The sequence below is a fragment of the Elephas maximus genome, chromosome X, assembly GCF_024166365.1.
Source record: "Elephas maximus indicus isolate mEleMax1 chromosome X, mEleMax1 primary haplotype, whole genome shotgun sequence".
NCBI classification, from domain to species: Eukaryota; Metazoa; Chordata; class Mammalia; order Proboscidea; family Elephantidae; genus Elephas; species Elephas maximus.
In genome coordinates, this window is record NC_064846.1 from 55,724,930 (window position 1) to 55,743,292 (window position 18,363).

The 18,363-nt window shown below is 44.3% G+C and overlaps 1 protein-coding gene across 9 annotated transcripts in view; it reads right to left on the bottom strand.

Annotated features, from left to right (window-relative positions):
* Positions 1 to 18,363, bottom strand: part of LOC126069623 (protein BHLHb9-like) — a 283,683-nt gene that overhangs the window by 4,945 nt on the left and 260,375 nt on the right. For 3 of the 9 annotated variants that reach the window (XM_049873207.1, XM_049873223.1, XM_049873206.1), the window contains exons 1-2: positions 8,224 to 8,316; positions 6,580 to 6,701 (exon numbers count right to left, since the gene is read on the bottom strand). The exons of 2 other annotated variants lie outside the window; for them this stretch is intronic. The gene's annotated coding sequence lies outside the window, so the exon portion shown is untranslated. Of the gene's footprint in view, positions 1 to 6,081; positions 6,148 to 6,579; positions 6,702 to 8,040; positions 8,055 to 8,223; positions 8,317 to 18,363 lie in introns of those variants that run through there. 4 more of the 9 variants (XM_049873213.1, XM_049873212.1, XM_049873211.1 and 1 more) reach the window with 3 other exon arrangements.

Here is an 18,363-nt window from a genome sequence, read left to right on the forward strand (position 1 = left end):
GTATTCTTACAGCCACGAAAAAATATGATACAGGCTGATTTTTATTCACCATCAATGAAATTTGACGTATTCTATAGGGTAGCTATGAGCTGGAACCGACTCGATGGCAATGGCTTTTTTTTTTTGGTGAGTGAGACAAGAAATTTACAAAACTGAATGTAAGGTGGCATCTTATTTTTTGTACATAAAAATATAAATACATGCACACATGTATAAATATATAAATACCTGCATAAGAAATCTTTTGGAAGAATATGATCCTGAAGAAAACATTACCGGGGCTTTTTTGTGGGTGGTATGTGTGGCGCGGTGAATTATAGCCATGTGCCACATAATGTCAGTTCAGGCAATGTCCGACTACATATAGGTCCATGGTCCCATAAAATTATATAGCACCGGGAGGAGGAGCCTGTGGCCCTTCCTGGATTGGAAGGCTATTGGAGGCATCGAGTGGGTCTGCTGCTACACTCATGTGAGTTGGCCAATGGGGTCTATGAAATGGGCAGATATGGGGGTGTTGCAGCAATACAGAGATGGGCTGAATCTAGAAACATCCCTCTTGCACCCTCTGAGGCACAAAATGCCAATAAGGACTGTTCTGTCTGCCAGCATGAAAGACAGAGGTTGCAGATACCTATGGGGCAGATTTCCTGGGGGGAAGGCCCTGCACATAGCTGGCAAGTTGATTATATTGGACCAATGACACTTGTGGCACCAGGTGGCTACAAATGGGTCCTCACAGGAATAGATAGATACTTACTGTGGACTGGGTTTTGCATATCCTGTGACAGATGCAAATGCCAAAAACACCATTAAGGGATTGGAACAAAAGATACTGTTCCAAGAAACACACTTTACAGCCCACAGGGTGTAGCAACAGGCCAAGAAACATCATAGTAAATGGACATACCATGTTGCACACCACTCTCAGAGTAATGGTTTGATAGAGAATTGGAATGGCCAACTCAAACATTTGTTATCTAAAACAGAGGGAGATAAAGGCATGAAGGGCTGGCTCACATGCTTTCATGAGTATGTGCTCACAGTTAACATGTGGAGGGCAAAGGGAGGATCACCACTGGACAGATTGCTACGCTTCTCTGGGGGATCTGGGGAAGAGGGATTGGGGGAGGACGCTGGTGCCACTGTAGAGTTTTTCCCCATGTCACCTAAAATTACTTATTTCCTGCTGGTTGCTACAGCCCCAGGACCAGGGATGCAGCTGCAGGCGCTGGAAGCAGGGGTGATCCCTAAGCAAGAGACTGTAACTATACCCCTGAACTTGTATGCCAGAATTCTCAAGGGCCTGATGGGATGGATTGTACCTTCCCCCATCTGGCAAAATTGGGGTTGACAGTGAATACTGCTGTATTGCCTAGTGGCTGAGATAGCCCACTAGTGTTATACCCAGGTAACCCCACCCAACATGAATGGGAGTGGATTGAGGGGGAGGCACTTGCTAGACTGGTGTTGCTATAAGCAATATGGACTAGCACAGCAGCTAAACCTGATGTTCTTTCCCAAGGTGAAAAAGTTTGGGTAAAAATAAATGACAAATGGAAGGAAGGAGAAATAATAACTGAAGGTAAAGGAAGGAATAAACGGGTAATGCCGTAGGGGAAATCTAACATTATACTGATACCTCAAGAGATACTCAGAGCAAGGGAATAATCTCTCAGGTAAATTTTATCAGAGGCCAGAAAGGGTTAATCTGAGATGACTTTTGGAGAACCTGACCAGAGCAAATGGATACCTGCTGCAGACCTGAATGGCTGGTACCTGAGTAACCTCACCCTGAGTACTCTTCGCCCCACTGAAGGACTGATTGTTAATGACTATTTGGGACTCGTAAAATGATTGGGAGTGTGTCATGGATTGAATTGTGCCCCCCAAAATTATCTTTCAACTTAGTTAGGTCATAATTCCCAGTATTGTACGATTGTCTACCATTTTGTCATCTGATGTGATTTTTCTATGTGCCGTAAATCCTATGACTATGATGTTAATGGGATGGATTAGCAGCAGTTATATTGATGAGATCTACAAGACTAGATAGTGTCTTAAGTCAATCTCTTTTGAGATATAAAAGAGGGAAGTGAGCAGAGAGACAAGGGGACCTCATACCATCAAGAAAGTAGTGCCAGGAGCAGAGCATGTCGTTTGGACCTGAGTTCTTGCAGGGAGAAGCTCCTAGGCCAAGGGAGCTTAATAACACGGACGTTCCTCCAGAGCCAACAGAGAAAACCTTCCCCTGGAGCTGATGCCATGAATTTGGACTTGTAGCCTACTAGATTGTGAGAGAATAAATTCCTCTTTGTGAAAGCCATCCACTTGTGGTATTTCTGTTATAGCAGCACTAGATGATTAAGACAGAGGGGGAAGTTAATTCTTCAAGTATGAAAGGGCCAGTGGCTGGAAGAGCCGGGGGTGGCCTGCGGTGCAGTGAATTACTTAATATGGCCCTTCTAGCCATAATCTTTGTGACTCCCACACAAGGATATAGTGGGACTATGCAAATAAGGTGCTTATGGTCCATCAAGGGGATTGGACTGCTTGCTGCTAATGCAAATAAGGTGCGTGGAGCACTTGTGGGGGTGGGACCCTGCAAATAAGATATATGAAACCTTAACAAGGAGATTAGCTATCTTTTCCATCCTGCTAGGCTTAAAAGGAGGCACGAGAGAGAGAGAGGAGGAGCTGGAACACAGAAAACAGCAAGATGGCTGCAAAGCAGTAGCAAGAGCGATAGCAGCACGAGACTGCAGGAACCAGGAGACTGGCGCCAGACAGCTGAGGTGGGGCTTCCCGACCCACGGAGCTGAGAGTTGTAACACTTGCCCGAGAAGGCCCTGAACAGGGCCCAACAGCAGAGGGCAAGAAGAAGCTATCCCGATCAAGAACTGTATCCTGAGTTGTTCCTGTTACTTCTGAGTTGTTCCTGATTCTGAGTTGTACCCTGTTACTTACCTAATAAACCACTTAACTCTATGTATGGTTTGTGAGTTCTGTAAGATGTTGCGGTAACTTACAAAACCCAGAGACCAGAGGAAGAGTACTAAAGGGAGGAGGAGTAGATGATGTTAGACATGATGGGGTTGTAAGGTACTTTAGAAAAGTTGGACATTTGGGATATCTTTAACCTCTGCCTCATAGGAACCAGTCTGTGTTAATCCTTATAAAAGAAATTATTTAGTATGTTTTGGGGTAGTTATTTTATTTCCTTTTCTATGTTATCTGTTCTTACATCTATTATAAACACCTATTGGTCTTGCAATTATGCGGAATGGCAGGGAATCCTACGTGTTCTCATCCCCACCCACAGGAAAGCAACTCAGCTTTAGAATGAGGACCATCCCCAAGGTACAGAAAGGGAGACATGATGTCGGGGGAGCCCCTTTCACAGTATAACAAGGCCCAGTTTCTCCATCTTCTAAGTCACACTGATTATTATCAAGATTTTAAATTTATACTTAGTAAACTGACAAAAATCAAACAAACATGGTATGTGTCTCAGGCTGGGTTCTCTAGAGAAGCAAAACCATTAAAGTGTACAAATCTATCTATCTATATATAGATTTAAATCAAGAGAATGGCTCATGAAATTATAGAAGCTGGAATGTCCCAAGTCCATGGGTCAGGATAGAGGCTTCTCCTGATTCACATAGCTGCAGAGGCTGGTGAACCCAAGACTGGCAGGTCAGACAGCAGGGCTATTGCTCACAGGCTGCAGAGATGGGTGAATCCCAAGACCAGCAGGGAAGACAGCAGGTAAGCTGCTAGCTCAAGTCCCAAGAAGTGGAGGTCAGATGAATGGGAGCCAGGTGCAGGATCCAGAGTAAGCAAAAGCCCACGAACCTTGCCAGGAAGTCCACTTATACATTCAATGCAGGCCACACCCCCAAGGAAACTCCCTTTCAACTGATAGCCTACTCACAGCAGATCCCATCATGGAGGTGATCATATTATATCAAATCTCATCCTGGAAGTGATCACATCATCATACGACTGACAAGCTACATCATAACTGCCAAACCACTGAGAATTATGGCCCAGCCAAGGTGACACATAACCTTAATGATCACAGTACCTCGGTTTCTGTTATTGTGCTTTGCCCTGATTAACAGTAAGGTCTTACAAGAGGAGGTAGTGTATACTGTGTAGCTGTATGGACTCAGGAGCCACACAGCCTTGTTCAAGTTTTGTCCTTGCAAATTGCTTTGTGTGCCTCAGTTCCACTATGATTAAAGTCGGTTACAAAGCACCTCCTCATAGGCTGTTGTGAGGATTGAATGAGTAAGTATAGCTTTGGCATATACAACAGTGTTGGGCACAGAGGAAGTCAGCAATAAATACTAACCATTTTCAACATTATTTCTATTCTAAAATTGACCGTTAGTGTTTCTACTGCCACTTTTATTATTGTATGGATTTATCTTGATAGACATGGATTGACTTTCATAATATGATGTTTGTTGGAAAAAAGCAGTTCAGAAAATTGTAAGTAATATCATCTCATTGCTGTCCTTAAGTATACAAGTGACATTTACATAGTAAAATTTCTGAAAACAATATCTATATTCAACTCTTAACAGTGGCTACCCATGAGTAGACATTTCACAAGTTTCTAACTACTTTTTTCCTTTCTTGAATTTTCCATTTTTACCTACGTCAAACATGTCTTGGTTTTGGAAGTGAAAAAAATAGTCAGAACAAATAAATATCTCAGCTTGCTATGGGTCGGAATCAACTCGATGGCAACGGGCTTGGTTTTTGGTTTTCTACCCATAAATAGAAGGAGCCCTGGTGCTGCAGTGGTAAAGTGCTTGGCTGCTAACTGAAAGGTTGGCGGTTTGAACCCATCAGCCAATCTGCAGGAGAAAGATGATAGCCAATTAAAAAAACACTCGGAAAAATATTTGTAACTTATATCTCCCACAAAGTGTTGACTCACTTCTATATCAAAGTTTAAAACAGAAAAGCATAAGAATAATTACCCCTTCAAAAACTGTGAGGAATATCAACAGCTAACAGAAAAAATGCAAATTGTCTTTAAACATATATAAAGAGGCTTAAACTTGCTTTTAGTAACAGAGATGCAATTAAAACTACACTAAGGTAATGTTAGGAAGCCCAGGTGGCCCGATGGTTAAGTGCTCAGCTGCTAACCAAAAGGCTGGCAGTTTGAACCCACCAGGTGGTTCCATGGAAGAAAGACCTGGCGATCTGATCACATAAAGATTACAGCCTAGAAAACATTATGGGACAGTTGTATTCTGTCACAAAGGGTGGCTATGAGTCGGAATCGACTCAATAGCAATGGGTTTAAAGATATGTTGAAGTCCTGACCTCCCGTACCTGTGAGCGTGACCTTGTTGGGAAATAGGATCTTTAAAGATATTATTAGTTTACATGAGGTCATACTAGAGTAGGTGGGCCCTAATCCAATATGACTCGTGTCCTTATAAAAAGAAGAGAGGGACACAGAGAGTCATAGAGGAAAGCGGCCACGTACAGTTGGAGGCAGACATTGCAGTGATGTACCTACAAACCAAAGAACACCAAGAATTGCTAGGAACCATTAGAAACTAGGAAGAGGCAAGGAAGGACCTTCCCCTAGAGCCTTCAGAGAGAGCATGTCCCTGCCGACAAGCTGAATTCAGACTTCTAGTCTCTAGAACCGTGAGACAATAACACAAATGCTTTGTGCTCGGCTGCTAATCTACAGGTTGGGGTTCAAACCTCCCCAGTGGCACTGCAGAAGAAAGGCCTGGGGATCTGCTTCCATAAAGATCACAGCCAAGAAAACCCTGTGGAGCAGCTCTACTCTGTAACACATGGGATCACCATAAGTAGGAAGCAGCTCAACGGCAATGGAATGGTCCTCCTGCAAGGTAATCCTTGGTGCATATTTCCCTGAGCCTTGAAAGGTGATTTGCTACACACAGGGTTGAAAGCTAACACTACATATGAGGGACAGACAACTGGATGAGAGATAGGAGATCTACCTAGGCCCCAGTGCCACACCTAACCCAGTAAGTCTAGGGAACCTTGGGTAAGGCACCTGGCCTCATCTGGCCTCACCTGCCCAAGGGGCGCAGAGTAGCCCTGCTCCTAACCAGCAATGCCTCAGGAACAGGGCAGTGGGAGTCCCATCTGAAAAAGTGCTCCGAGCTCCTCAAAGGGAAAGTAATTCACCATGGAAGTCCAGGGAATGATTTTAACACCCAAGCCATCTACTGCATAGTAACAGTGATGATCACTACCTTTTCATTTTTATGATTATTAACTTTTTGCTTTACTTACAGAAACATCTTCTGCTACATGGCAAAATCACTACTGAGGCATAGTTTCTACCCAGAGAGCTATGATTGCTGCCTAACATCAACCACCATGGGCTGCCATCATTCAACAAGTGCTTTTCTTCTTCCTAACTGGACTGGCTAGGAGTACAGTACTGGAGATGTGCTCAGTTCAACCCCTAGCTGTGTCACTTACAAACGGTGTGACTTTGAATACTTTATTTCACCTTGCAGTATCTCAATTGCCTTATCCTGAAAACTAGGATTATATAATACTCACCTATAGAAGAAAAAAAAGATTAAAAAAAATAAATGGTCAGACTGCGGTGGGGAAAACGGTGGACCAGAAGGCGGGAGAGGAGAAGCCGGAGAATCCGCAACGAGCTGGAGCCACAGGAGGACCTGAAGAAGAAACAGAAAAACCTGTGAAAACTAAGACTGTTTCTTCCAGTAATGGAGTGGAAAGCGCCAGTCACAGAGAATATTGGGAGGGAAAGTGTTACTGGATCATTGCCTGAAAGTAAATTTAGATAAAATTAAATACAGCTGGTTTTGTCATGGGCATTTGTTTTGTTTCAAGCCATAAAGGAGTTTTTGCATTGCTATCAGTAGATACAGATGTTTACCTCTTTAAATGTAACCATTTTTTTGAAATTTTAGGTAAATGAATATTTGATATAGCTCACTTCACCTTAATGGGTCTTGTCTCCCTTCACTAGTCTTCAAAGAACAACCATTTGCTACCAAAGTAAATCAGTATTTTGAAAATAAAAATAAATGGTCAGGAATAATATTATTCTCAGAATTCTACTACAGAGAACATTGGGACACAGTGAAATGTGGGTTTATCCCTGCTTGCTGGTACATTTCCATCTATGCTCTCTGCTAGCTCTGCTATTATGCTAACGTCAGAAGCATGGCGTTCACAGAAAGACGGAGGCAAAGGCAGAAGGAGGAACCAACATTTGCTGAGGTGCACAGATGCCACACACTGTAGGGTTTTATTTTCAGACTTGTTCTCTCCAGATCCTCAGAGCAATGCTCTGGGGCAGGCATCATTACTTCCCTTACAGATGGGGAAATGGGCTCAGAGAGCAAAGTACATTCTCATCTCTAGGGAGTTGTCAAAAGGACACAGAGGGCAACTTGAAGGAGCTTCCACTGGCCACTTTGGGGACAAAACGAACATGAAAACAATGATAGCAATAGATGGTAAACCTTTGAGTAAAATAGGAATCTATGAGTTTTACTGACAAAAATTAATACACACATGAATAGATGGGTATACGGATAGATGAGGGAGAAAGGGAAGCTGTAGTCTACATTCGAAGGCTAATTAGTAAATCTAGACAGAATTAGGAAAGCAACACCTGACAACTGTCATAGTTATAAGTGGTTCATGGGAGAATCATAAATGGGGGCTCAGTCTGCACCAAATCCCACAGCAGTCATGGAGCCCTCTGGTACCCACAGAGGCCACGTAAACCCAGGGAAACAACAAGCCTCACTTGGTTCTTAATATCCCCTAGGAACTCAATGGGACCGACATGATGCACATTAACTGCCTCAAGTATTCCTCACCATAAACACTCCCCGCAGCTGCGGCGACACACACACACACACACACACACACACACACACGCTCTCTCTCCAGCTGCAGAGATGCACACACATACATGCACACATGATCTCTTCCCCTCTCTGTCCCTTTCCTCCCAAGACCCTCTCTCACCGACCCTACCTGTGTATGGAAACACCTCCAGGACACCCCTGGAGAAGGACACCAGGCTCCCTCAGGCCGGCAGGGACCACAACAGCCCGTCTCTCTCTCTGACGACACAGCAGGACACCGAGTCCCAAAGCAGGAAATCACCCCTTGGCTCTGGGGCCCCTTGTCTCCCCACACCCACGGCGGAGCACCCACCTCCTCTGCTGAGTCCCAGACACCTGATGGCGGGAACCTGCTCCTCTTAACCGGGTCTTGTCCTTCTCTATTGAAAAGTCGTCACGGTCGCCATCTTTATGTCGGTTTCTATGGCAACCGCGAAGCACCGGAAACGCCTCCGCTCAGTTGTCCCCCCCCTTCATCTGTCGCTGAAAGCAGAACACCTGGGCCTTTCAGACCGCCACCTGACACAGCGTTCTAATTAGAGCACTAGACAGGGACCCTATGGGGCAGTTCTACTCTGTCCTGTAGGGTCGCTATGAGTCGGAATCAACTCCATAGCAACAGGTTTTAACAGGTACAGACAGGGACCCAGGCGATCGGTGAAGTTTGCCCAGTGTGGTGGAAGAAAGCATGCTCCTGTTGTCAGAAATTTTGTTTGCTTCATAAAGAGACCAAAAGCAAACCCGTTGCCATCCCGTAGATCCCGACTCATAGCGACCCTATAGGACAGAGTAGAACTGACCCATGGGGTTTCCAAGGAGCGGCTGGTGGATTCGAACTGCCTACCTTCTGGTTAGTAGCCGAGCTCAGTGAGGTGTCCCAGGGTTACCTGGCGATAAGCTAGCTCTCTGAGGGTGAGCATATAAAAATCACGCACCATGTAAAGCAGTGACCCATCTGTGACAGAAACCTAAGAGACCGTCTACAATCATGTGACTTACTGATCTAGGAACATCTACAAATGCCAGGTAAGGAAGGTGGGAGTTATTTCAGGGAGGCAGGCCTAGAATATTAGAGTCGTTTAGTAGGCAAAAACCCAGTCAATTGAACCATAGGAAGATTTGTCTAATTGCTCAGCTAATGGTCTCAGTTTATGCCTGAGAAAATGCCCCGACATAATACTAGGGTGTGAGAAGGAAGCCTGGTGAGTGAGCATGTGTGTATGCTGCATCCCATTGAAATGGGAAATGTGGGGCCCGAGAACACCATACACTGCTGGAGGAGTACAGATTGGTACACCCTGTTTGCAGAGCCCTTTGGCACCATCTGTTGGAGAAGAAGGAAGTCACAGTAGGCTGTAGCATTCTTAGGTATGGAGCCTAGGGGGGCATGGCTAATGAGAGTAGGATAGTTGAGAAGTCACCTGATTCAATAAATCTCAGAAGCACTATTTTCAGAGGAAAGACAATAAGTTTCAATAAGTGATATAGATAGATATTATACTTACAGTTAAAAATGAGCAAAGAGATTGTGTTTTGTTTAGGAATCTATTCACGTGTACTAAAATATGGAGCAAAGAATGGGAGTTGTAAACAAATTCTGGATGGTAGTTCCTTCTGGGGGTGAGGCAGCCAGAGAGGTTACACAGGGGCATCCACTCTATAATGTTTTACTTCATAACCTTGGTTGTGTGTACATGTTTGCCTATTATACTATTTACTATACATTTTTTAATACATTTTTAGGAACCTGGTGGTGTAGTGGTTAAGAGCTATGGCTGTTACTGAAAAGGTCGGCAGTTCTAATCCACCAGCCACTCCTTGGAAACCCTAGGGCGCAGTTGCACTCTGTCCTATAGTCGCTATGAGTCGGAATCGACTGGATGGCGCTGGTTTAGGATTTTTGTTTTTTATACCTTTTTAGGAGCCCTGATGGTACAGTGGTTAAGAGCTACAGCTGCTAACCAAGAGGTCGGCAGTTCAAATCCACCAGCCGCTCCTTAGAAACCCTATGGGGAAGTTTCACTCTGTCCTATGCGGTCGCTATGAGTTAGAATCAACTCAACAGAAATGCGCTTGGTTTTTGGTTCTGATACCTTCTTAAAAGTCCGAAATAAAACATATTTTATATGAATAAAGGTCAAATGGTCTTTATCCCTGATGAATAATTAGTAACCCGTCATCCATTTAGAAAATGTAGAAAATGCATTCAAATACTGCTATGACTATACTCATAACCTTGAATCCCACCATACAGGGTCAAAACTGCTTCCAGGGGGATATATTTCCTCCCATTTTTATTTATACATGGGATTGCTTGCACGCACACATGCGGGCACGCGCACACACATTGTATATGTGATGAATATGGATTCTACCTAAATAAAGTGTATTCGTTTTCTCTTGGAGTGTAACCATAACTTAACAACTGTAAGCCCCACCCATTTTTAGCTCACAGTCCTTGGGTCAGAAGTCTGGCACAGTATGGCCGTATTCTCTGTTCAAGGTTTTACAAGGCTGCAATCAAGGTGTTGGTGTCAGCCAGGCTGCATTCCTCTCTGGAGGCTCCAGGGAAAAATCAGCTTCCAAGGTCATTCTTGTTGTGGGCAAAATTCATTTCCTGTGGCTATGGGACTGCAGTCCCCTGTCAGATGGGGGATGCTCTCAGCTCCTAGAGGCCGCTCTTATTCCTTGCCATGTGGACACTTCCATCTTCAAGTCAGCAAAGGCACGTTGAATCCTTCTTGTGCTTTGAGTTTCTGACCTCCCCTCCTGTGTACAGCCAGAGAACTCTCTCTGCTTTGAAGGGACTCATCTGATTAGGTCAAGCCCAGCTGGTTAATCTCTACTTTTGTTGAAGAAGATGATGGTGAAGATGAAATCCTGTCCCTTGGGCCAGGAGGCCTAGCTGTGGAGTCAGATGGATCAGCTGGTCCCTGAGGTGGTGTGGAGGCCCAGACAGAAGCACAAATGTGGCCCTCTGGAAAGATGATCCAGAGGGAAGGAAATGAACATATACAAAACAGCTATGGGCAAGAGGCACTGTACATGTTATCATCCTTAATCCTCACAGGTATTCAAGTTAACTATTATTGACCCCATATTCAGAGCAGGGTATGGGAGTTAGGAGATGGTTAAGTAAATCAGAGAAAGAGCCTAGTAAACTGCTCCTGAGCTAAACCTAGAATTACTTATAAGTTCGCCCATTGAGTCCTGAAGCCTCACCTGCTGCAAATGATCTGATCACCCTGGGCACTGGCACTGGATCCTCACCAGGGTATTGCTAAATATCAGAGGCTGTGCTAGGTGCTGGGATAACAGAGACAAAGACCCCGTGATTATTCCGTTAGTGATGTGTCCGCTATGTTTCAAGTGCCACTCAGAAAGAGACAGCAGTGTAAGCCCCTTAATTTAGTATCTGGACAGTTATTGTATGACTCCCCACTTCTGCTTCTCACCCTCTTCTCTGTCATCATTCTCTCTCTACTTCACTGTGCACACAGCTGCCCAGAACAGTTTCCCGAATCCAGGTCTGATCTCATCACCCAGATGCTCTCCGAGGCAGCCCACCGCCTCCCAAGAGAACTACAAACTCCTTGCCCCCAGCTGGCGTTCAAAGCTCCCCACTGCATGGGCCCAGCCTGCATTTCCAGCCTCATGTCCTGTGTCCTCCATGCCCCAGTTGAGCCACCCTGTTGTCTATTATTCCTTTAACACACGCGGGGCCTTCCCAGCACTTTACTACTAATCATAACACAGCGCCCACATGGTGTATATACAGGAGGGCGACACTGAGAAATCACGTTCCCACCAGAGTATGAGGGGTGAAAAAGTTATAATAAAAAAAACCCAAAGAAACCAAACCCAGTGCTGTTGAGTTGCTTCCGACTCATAGTGACTCTATAGGACAGAGTAGAACTTCCCCATAGAGTTTCCAAGGAGCACCTGGCAGATTCGAATTGCCGACCTTTAGTTAGCAGCTGTAGCTCTTAACCAGTATGCCACCAGGGTTTCCAAGGCTTTAATAGGGTGTTGTAGTTGGACGATTTATTTTTTCCTTATCTCTCATTTTGTAAACTGTTAAAAATAAGCATACATGACTGTGTAATAATAACTGGGAAAATACTCAAATGTGGCGTGAGGGCAGAAATAAACACCCCCATCCTTTCTGAATCAGCTTCACATCAGAAGCCAACCCTAAACCAACAAAGGGACTCAGTCATGTCTCAGGTGGCTGCTCACAGTAATTCCTGGATCTGTTCTTTCTCTCTAGCTTTCTCTTTCTCAAAAACTAACTCTCTCTCATAGATTTTATAATTATTCAAACATATTAATTGCCCCTGACCACCAGGTCCTTTCCTGCCAGGCCCACTGACCCCCCTCCACTGACATCCGGCTTGGACATGTGACTGTTGTGGTTGCAGCACTGCGCCGTAGACTTTTCAGGTCAGTGGCCTTTTGAAAGCGGATCAGCAGACCTTACTTTCGAGGCACCTTTGGTTGGATTTGAACCGCCAGCCTTTCAGTTATCAGTCCAGTGCTTCGCCATTTGCACCGCCCAGGGACTTGCCATGTGACTAGATGTGGCCAGTTAAATCGGGGAGGAAATGGAGTGTGCCCCTTCCAAGCACAAGTGTTAAGAGCCATTGAGGGGTTCCACTAGCACTCTTTCTCCCTTGGTCCCAGCAATGTCCCAGATTTCTTGTAATGTGGTTGAACTCATTTTACCCTCAGTAACATGAGAATAAAAATACCAAACCCATTGCCATCGAGTCGTTTCTGACTCAAAGTGCCCCGTAGGGTTTCCAAGGAGCAGCTGGTGGATTCAAACTGCTGACCTTTTGGTTAACAGCCTAAGCTCTTAACCACTATGCCACCAGGGCTCTGTGAGAATGTAAACATTGAAATGATGACAGGAATGCTTCAGAAGAGGGAGGATAAATGACTTATACATAAAACTGACCTACTAGAAGATCAACTCAAATCACATGTCCTAAAACTGAGTCTGTAGCCACAAGCAGGTAGGGTTCCACCCCACGTCACATAGAAGGAAGTTAGTGGGTTTGGCACTGGTAAACATCTCCTTCCTTTCTCTCCATTGTCCTCTCCAGGAGACCCATCATCATGCTGTGTGCTTCCCTGGGAGCCACAAGAACAACCCAGACACCCAGGTCACGGGCACTCCTGACGTCAACTCTCCAACAGGGGCCCCGAAGGGATAACTAAAGACACACTGATGCTATGGAAATGGGGTGAAAACTCTCCCCTATCCCATCTGCGTTAGACAACTCTATCACACAGAAGTGGCACTGACTTATACACAATGGGAATTTATTTTCCTTCTTGTTGTTATATTTCCAGAAGCTCTTTAGGGCAGAGTTATAATGTTTAGGACTATGTAGGTTAGACAAAAGTCATCTCCAAAGCAGAAGCTAGGAAGTGGGGTGGGAAGGAAACTAACCAGCCAGTGAGAGATACAGGGGAATTTCAGCTTATAAATATACTTTCATATGTTGTTTGAAATCTTGCATTCAGGAAGGAAGTTATTTTACAAATTTGGAAGACAAAATACTCATGAACAAATTGATGACCAAGTAATGTATGTACAGGTTCATTTTATTCAGCTTTATGGGGAAACGAAGTAGATAAAAATAATTGTTTGACTGTGTGTGTGTGTGTGTGTGTGTGTCTAGGTCTCCTCTAGCTCTCTCACCCCAAATACGCACAGGTGCACCTTTACATTCTGCTCAGACTGTTCACTTCCAGTCTCACTTTTGAATATCCCAGAAAATGAAGGTTACAAAGAGATCATTACCAATGGTTGAAAACTTCCAGAACACTCTGTCTGCTACCATTAAGCCAAAGTCCCAACCTCCATCCTTCTATCCTTCCTGAGGCGCCTGCTCTGACTCTTGGAGTTGCAGTCCTGGGTCTGGCCACCAAGTGGCATTCATTGTTGTTTTTTCTTTTTAAGGAAAAGTGCATTTTGCACAGCTGAACAAACGTCACAAAACGTCTTGTTTGCCATGATATCAATTCGGTTTGAAAAATTCGTATGTATATTAAAGCAGTTGCATATTCTCTTGACTCCAACTCTCTGTCTCATTCATTGATTTGTCTCTTCCCTCATGAGTGTCAGCTAACACGTCCACACTGGCAAGAGAGCAGGGGTTCACACTTCGTCACCCCATCCCTACAAAGGCCTCACAGACACTCTCCTGTTCTGTCACCCTTCTCCAGACCACTCTGGACACAGCTGCCAGACCTCGCTGCGACGCCCCCATCCTCTCAGTCACCCCCGCCCGTCAGGCTCTGTGCTGTGTCGCCCTCTGGCACACCATGGTGCGCCACAGCTACCTGGTGTTTCAGCCTCTGGGTGCTCAGAGCATGTGTTTCTATGGTCTTATTTTATGCCTGTACCCTTGTCAGACAGAATCAGAATCATTCTGTACATAGGTTCATAACCTGGGTTTTAAGAGAGGGTAGGGTATTGTGGTTTTTGGTCCTTTTATCAACCCCTCTGCAGAGAGAAGTTTGAGAGTGGAGGTACCTCGGCGCCACCTCGTGACAGAAGCCTGAACTGCAGCCTGAACTGGGCAGAGCAGAAAAGTGGAAGGGAGGGGCTGTGGCCCAAAGCCACCACAGAGAGCTTTCTGGAAGGCTGGGTGGCAAAGGAGGCATATACACAGGGTGCAGGAATACAGAAGGTCTCCAGACGGGAGGTGCATTCTCTTTCTATGCTGAAGAGAAAGCTCTATGTGAGTGGAAGAAAAAGATCCTTTTTCTTTTTTGTGCTTCGAGCCCTCTGAGTAAACAGCTGGATATCTATATAAGCAAAAATGGATTGATGCCGCTTGTTACCTGTGTAATGTCCTTTTGCACTTACTGTGATGACTGTCTTTCCATGTAAATACATTTCTAGGATAACATTTTTATTACGGGAACGTTTCAAGCTTTTGTGTTTTACATTGACCTGGTGTTACACTGTGTGGAAGCCCAAGTTTATTTCACCAGTACCATCCTGCTGAAAATTCCTTCCTGTATCAGTTTTTCTATTACAAACAGTAGTATACTTAACACCCTTGCTCATATATGAGCAAATATCTTTGTAAACATGTATTTATAAGTTCTTGGAAGTGTTTTTCCCAAACCATAAAATCTATAAAATTTTGAGTTAATACATTACATTCAAAAATGCTATAACTCATTCCTATTCCCCAAGATGCCATATGAACGTTCCTTTTCTCCACTCACGGGAAAGAATGTGAAGTGTTGCTAATCTGACAGGCAACAAATCGTCTCTCATCATTGTTTTCGTGACAACGTGCCTTTAATGCCTGACCACAATGCCATCCCATGGATGTGGCCTCATCAATTTTTCAACTCCAGGTTGTTTGGGATTCACAGTGTTTCACATACTCCCTATTGTACACAATGTGTGGATGGCATCCTTTCCGTCTCTGTAGACTGCTATTGGGTGCAGTTCTGGGCGCACTTCACGTGGCCGTCTGTCAGCACCTGTGAGCTGCATGTGTCCTCTTGGTCCCAGCCAACCGTCTCGGGAGAATTCTCGTGTTGTGATACCAGAACATGAGGAATGTATGAGTGTGTGTGTGTGTGTGTGTGTGCATGAGAGTACATATGTGTATGTTTGAGTATGTGTGAGTGTGTGAGCGAGTGTGTGTGTGTGTGAGTGAATCACTTCCCCTTTCTGGCCTCAGCTGTCACAGAGAGCAACACTCCATGTAACTGTGCTCAGGGGTGAGGGCTTTGGGATCATATAAACTGGGGCTTTGACCTAGGCTCCACTAGGTGATGGTTGGGTAATGTTAACAAGCTTTGTTTTTGCTCTGAATCACATTTCTTCCTTCCTAAAATGAGGATGAGAATGAGACCTACCCCATGTCTGTGGTTAAGATTAAATGAGATAATACTTGGAAAACAGTATGGTACCCGAGTGATACTTTGTAAGTTATGAGTAGACAGTCGCTTCTTTTTACCAATAATATTATTATTAGACTTCCCAACCATCAACAAGGAGCATACTCTGGGTGAATTTACTATGCTGTATGTTTACGTTTAGTTTGTGATGGTGTTTCCTATTGGATATATCCTTCAAAAAATGGGGCTCGACATTAGAGAAATGCAGATCAAAACTACGATGTGATTTCATCTCACTCCAACAAGGCTGGCATTAATCCAAAAAACACAAAATAATAAATGTTAGAGAGGCTGTGGAGAGATTGGAACACTTCTACACTGCTGGTGGGAATGTAAAGTGGTACAACCAATTTGGAAATCGATTTGGCGCTTCCTTAAAAAAGCTAGAAATAGAACTACCATATGACCCAGTAATCCCACTCGTCGGAATATATCCTAGAGAAATAAGAGCCTTTACACCAACAGATATATGCACACCCATGTTTATTGCAGCACAGTTTACAATAGCAAAAAGATGGAAGCAACCAAGGTGCCCATTAACGGATGAATGGGTAAATACATTATGGTATATTCACACAATGGAATACTACGCATTGATAAAGAACAGTGAGGAATCTGTGAAACATTTCATAACATGGAGGAACCTGGAAGGCATTATGCTGAGTGAAATTAGTCAGTTGCAAAAGGACAAATGTTATAAAAGACCACTGTTATAAGAACTTGAGAAATAGTTTAAAGTGGGAAGAAAACATTCTTTTGTGGTTACGAGATGGGGGAGGGAGGGAGGGTGGAAGAGAGGTATTCACTAATTAAATAGTAGATGAGAACTACTTTAGGCGAAGGGAAAGACGGCACAAAATACAGAGGTATTGTGTGGGGAGGTCAGCACAACTGGACGAAACCAAAAGCAAAGAAGTTTTCTGAATCAACTGAATGCTTTGAAGACCAGTGTTGCAGGGGCAGGGGCCTGGGGACCATGGTTTCAGGGGACATCTAAGTCAATTGGCATAATAAAATGTATTAAGAAAACATTCTCCATCCCACTTTGGAGAGTGGCATCTGGGATCTTAAACACTAGCAAGCTGCCATCTAAGATACATCAGTTGGTCTCAACCCATCTGGATCAAAGGAGAATGAAGAACACCAAGGACAAAAGGTAATTACGAGCCCAAGACACAGAAAGGGCCGTGTTAACCAGAGACTACATCATCCTGAGACCAGAAGAACTAGATGGTTCCCGGCTACAACTGATGACTGCCCTGACAGGGAACACAACAGGGATCCTCTGAGGGAGTAGGAGAGCAGTGAGATGCAAACCCCAAATTCTCCTAAAAAGACCAGACTTAATGGTCTGACTGAGACTAGAAGGACCCCAGTGGTCATGGCCCACAGACCTTCTGTTTGCCCAGGGCAGGAACCATTCCCAAAGCCAACTCTTCAGACAGGGATTGGACTGGACAATGGGTTGGAGAGGGATGCTGGTGAGGAGTGAGCTTCTTGGATCAAGTGGACACTTGAGAGTATGTGGGCAGCTCCTGCCTGGAGGGGCGATGAGAGCACAGAGGGGGTTAGAAGCTGGCGAAATGGACAGGAAAAGAGAGAGTGGAAGGAGAGAAGGGGCTGTCTCGTTAGGGGGAGAGTAATTGGGAGTATGTAGCAAGGTATATATAAGTTTTTGTATGAGAGACTGACTTGATTTGTAAACTTTCACTTAAAGCACAATAGAAATTATTTAAAAAATGGGGCTTGAGCAAGTGTAAAGTGTTCTCAAAAAGTAAAGTTGCTTTCCTCATACCATGTGATTTCATGTTACAAACGAATAAAAAAAGATACATATGTGTGTGTAGATATATATAAATAAAATTTTTTTTCATATAAAATGCATATATAATGTATATACAGGACAATTGTGTATCAACTCAAACCCACTGCTGTGGAGTTGGTTCTGACACGTAGCGACCTTATAAAACAGAGTAAAACTGCCTCACAGGGTATTCAAGGCTGTAAATCTTTTCTTTTTTATTTTTATTGTGCTTGAAGTAAAAGTTTAGAAATCAAGTCGGATTCTCATACAAAAATTATAAACACCTTGCTATATACTCCTAATTACTTTTCCCCGTAATGAGACAGCACACTCCTTCCCTCCACTCTCTCTTTTCGTGTCCACTCAGCCAGCTTCTAACTCCCTCCTCCCTCTCATCTCCCCTCCAGACAGGAGATGCCAACATAGTCTCATGTGTCTACTTGATCCAAAAAGCACATTCTTTACCAGTATCATTGTCTATCCCATAGTCCAGTCCAATTCCTGTCCGAAGAATTGGCTTTGGGAATGGTTCTTGTTTTGGGTTAACAGGAGGTCTGGGGACCATGACCTTCTGTCATTCTTGTCTCAGTCAGACCATTAAGTCTGGTCTTTTTTCGAGAATTTGGGGTCTGCATCCCACTGCTCTCCTGCTCCCTCAGGGATTCTCTGTTGTGTTCCCTGTCAGGACAGTCATCGGTTGTAGCTGGGTGC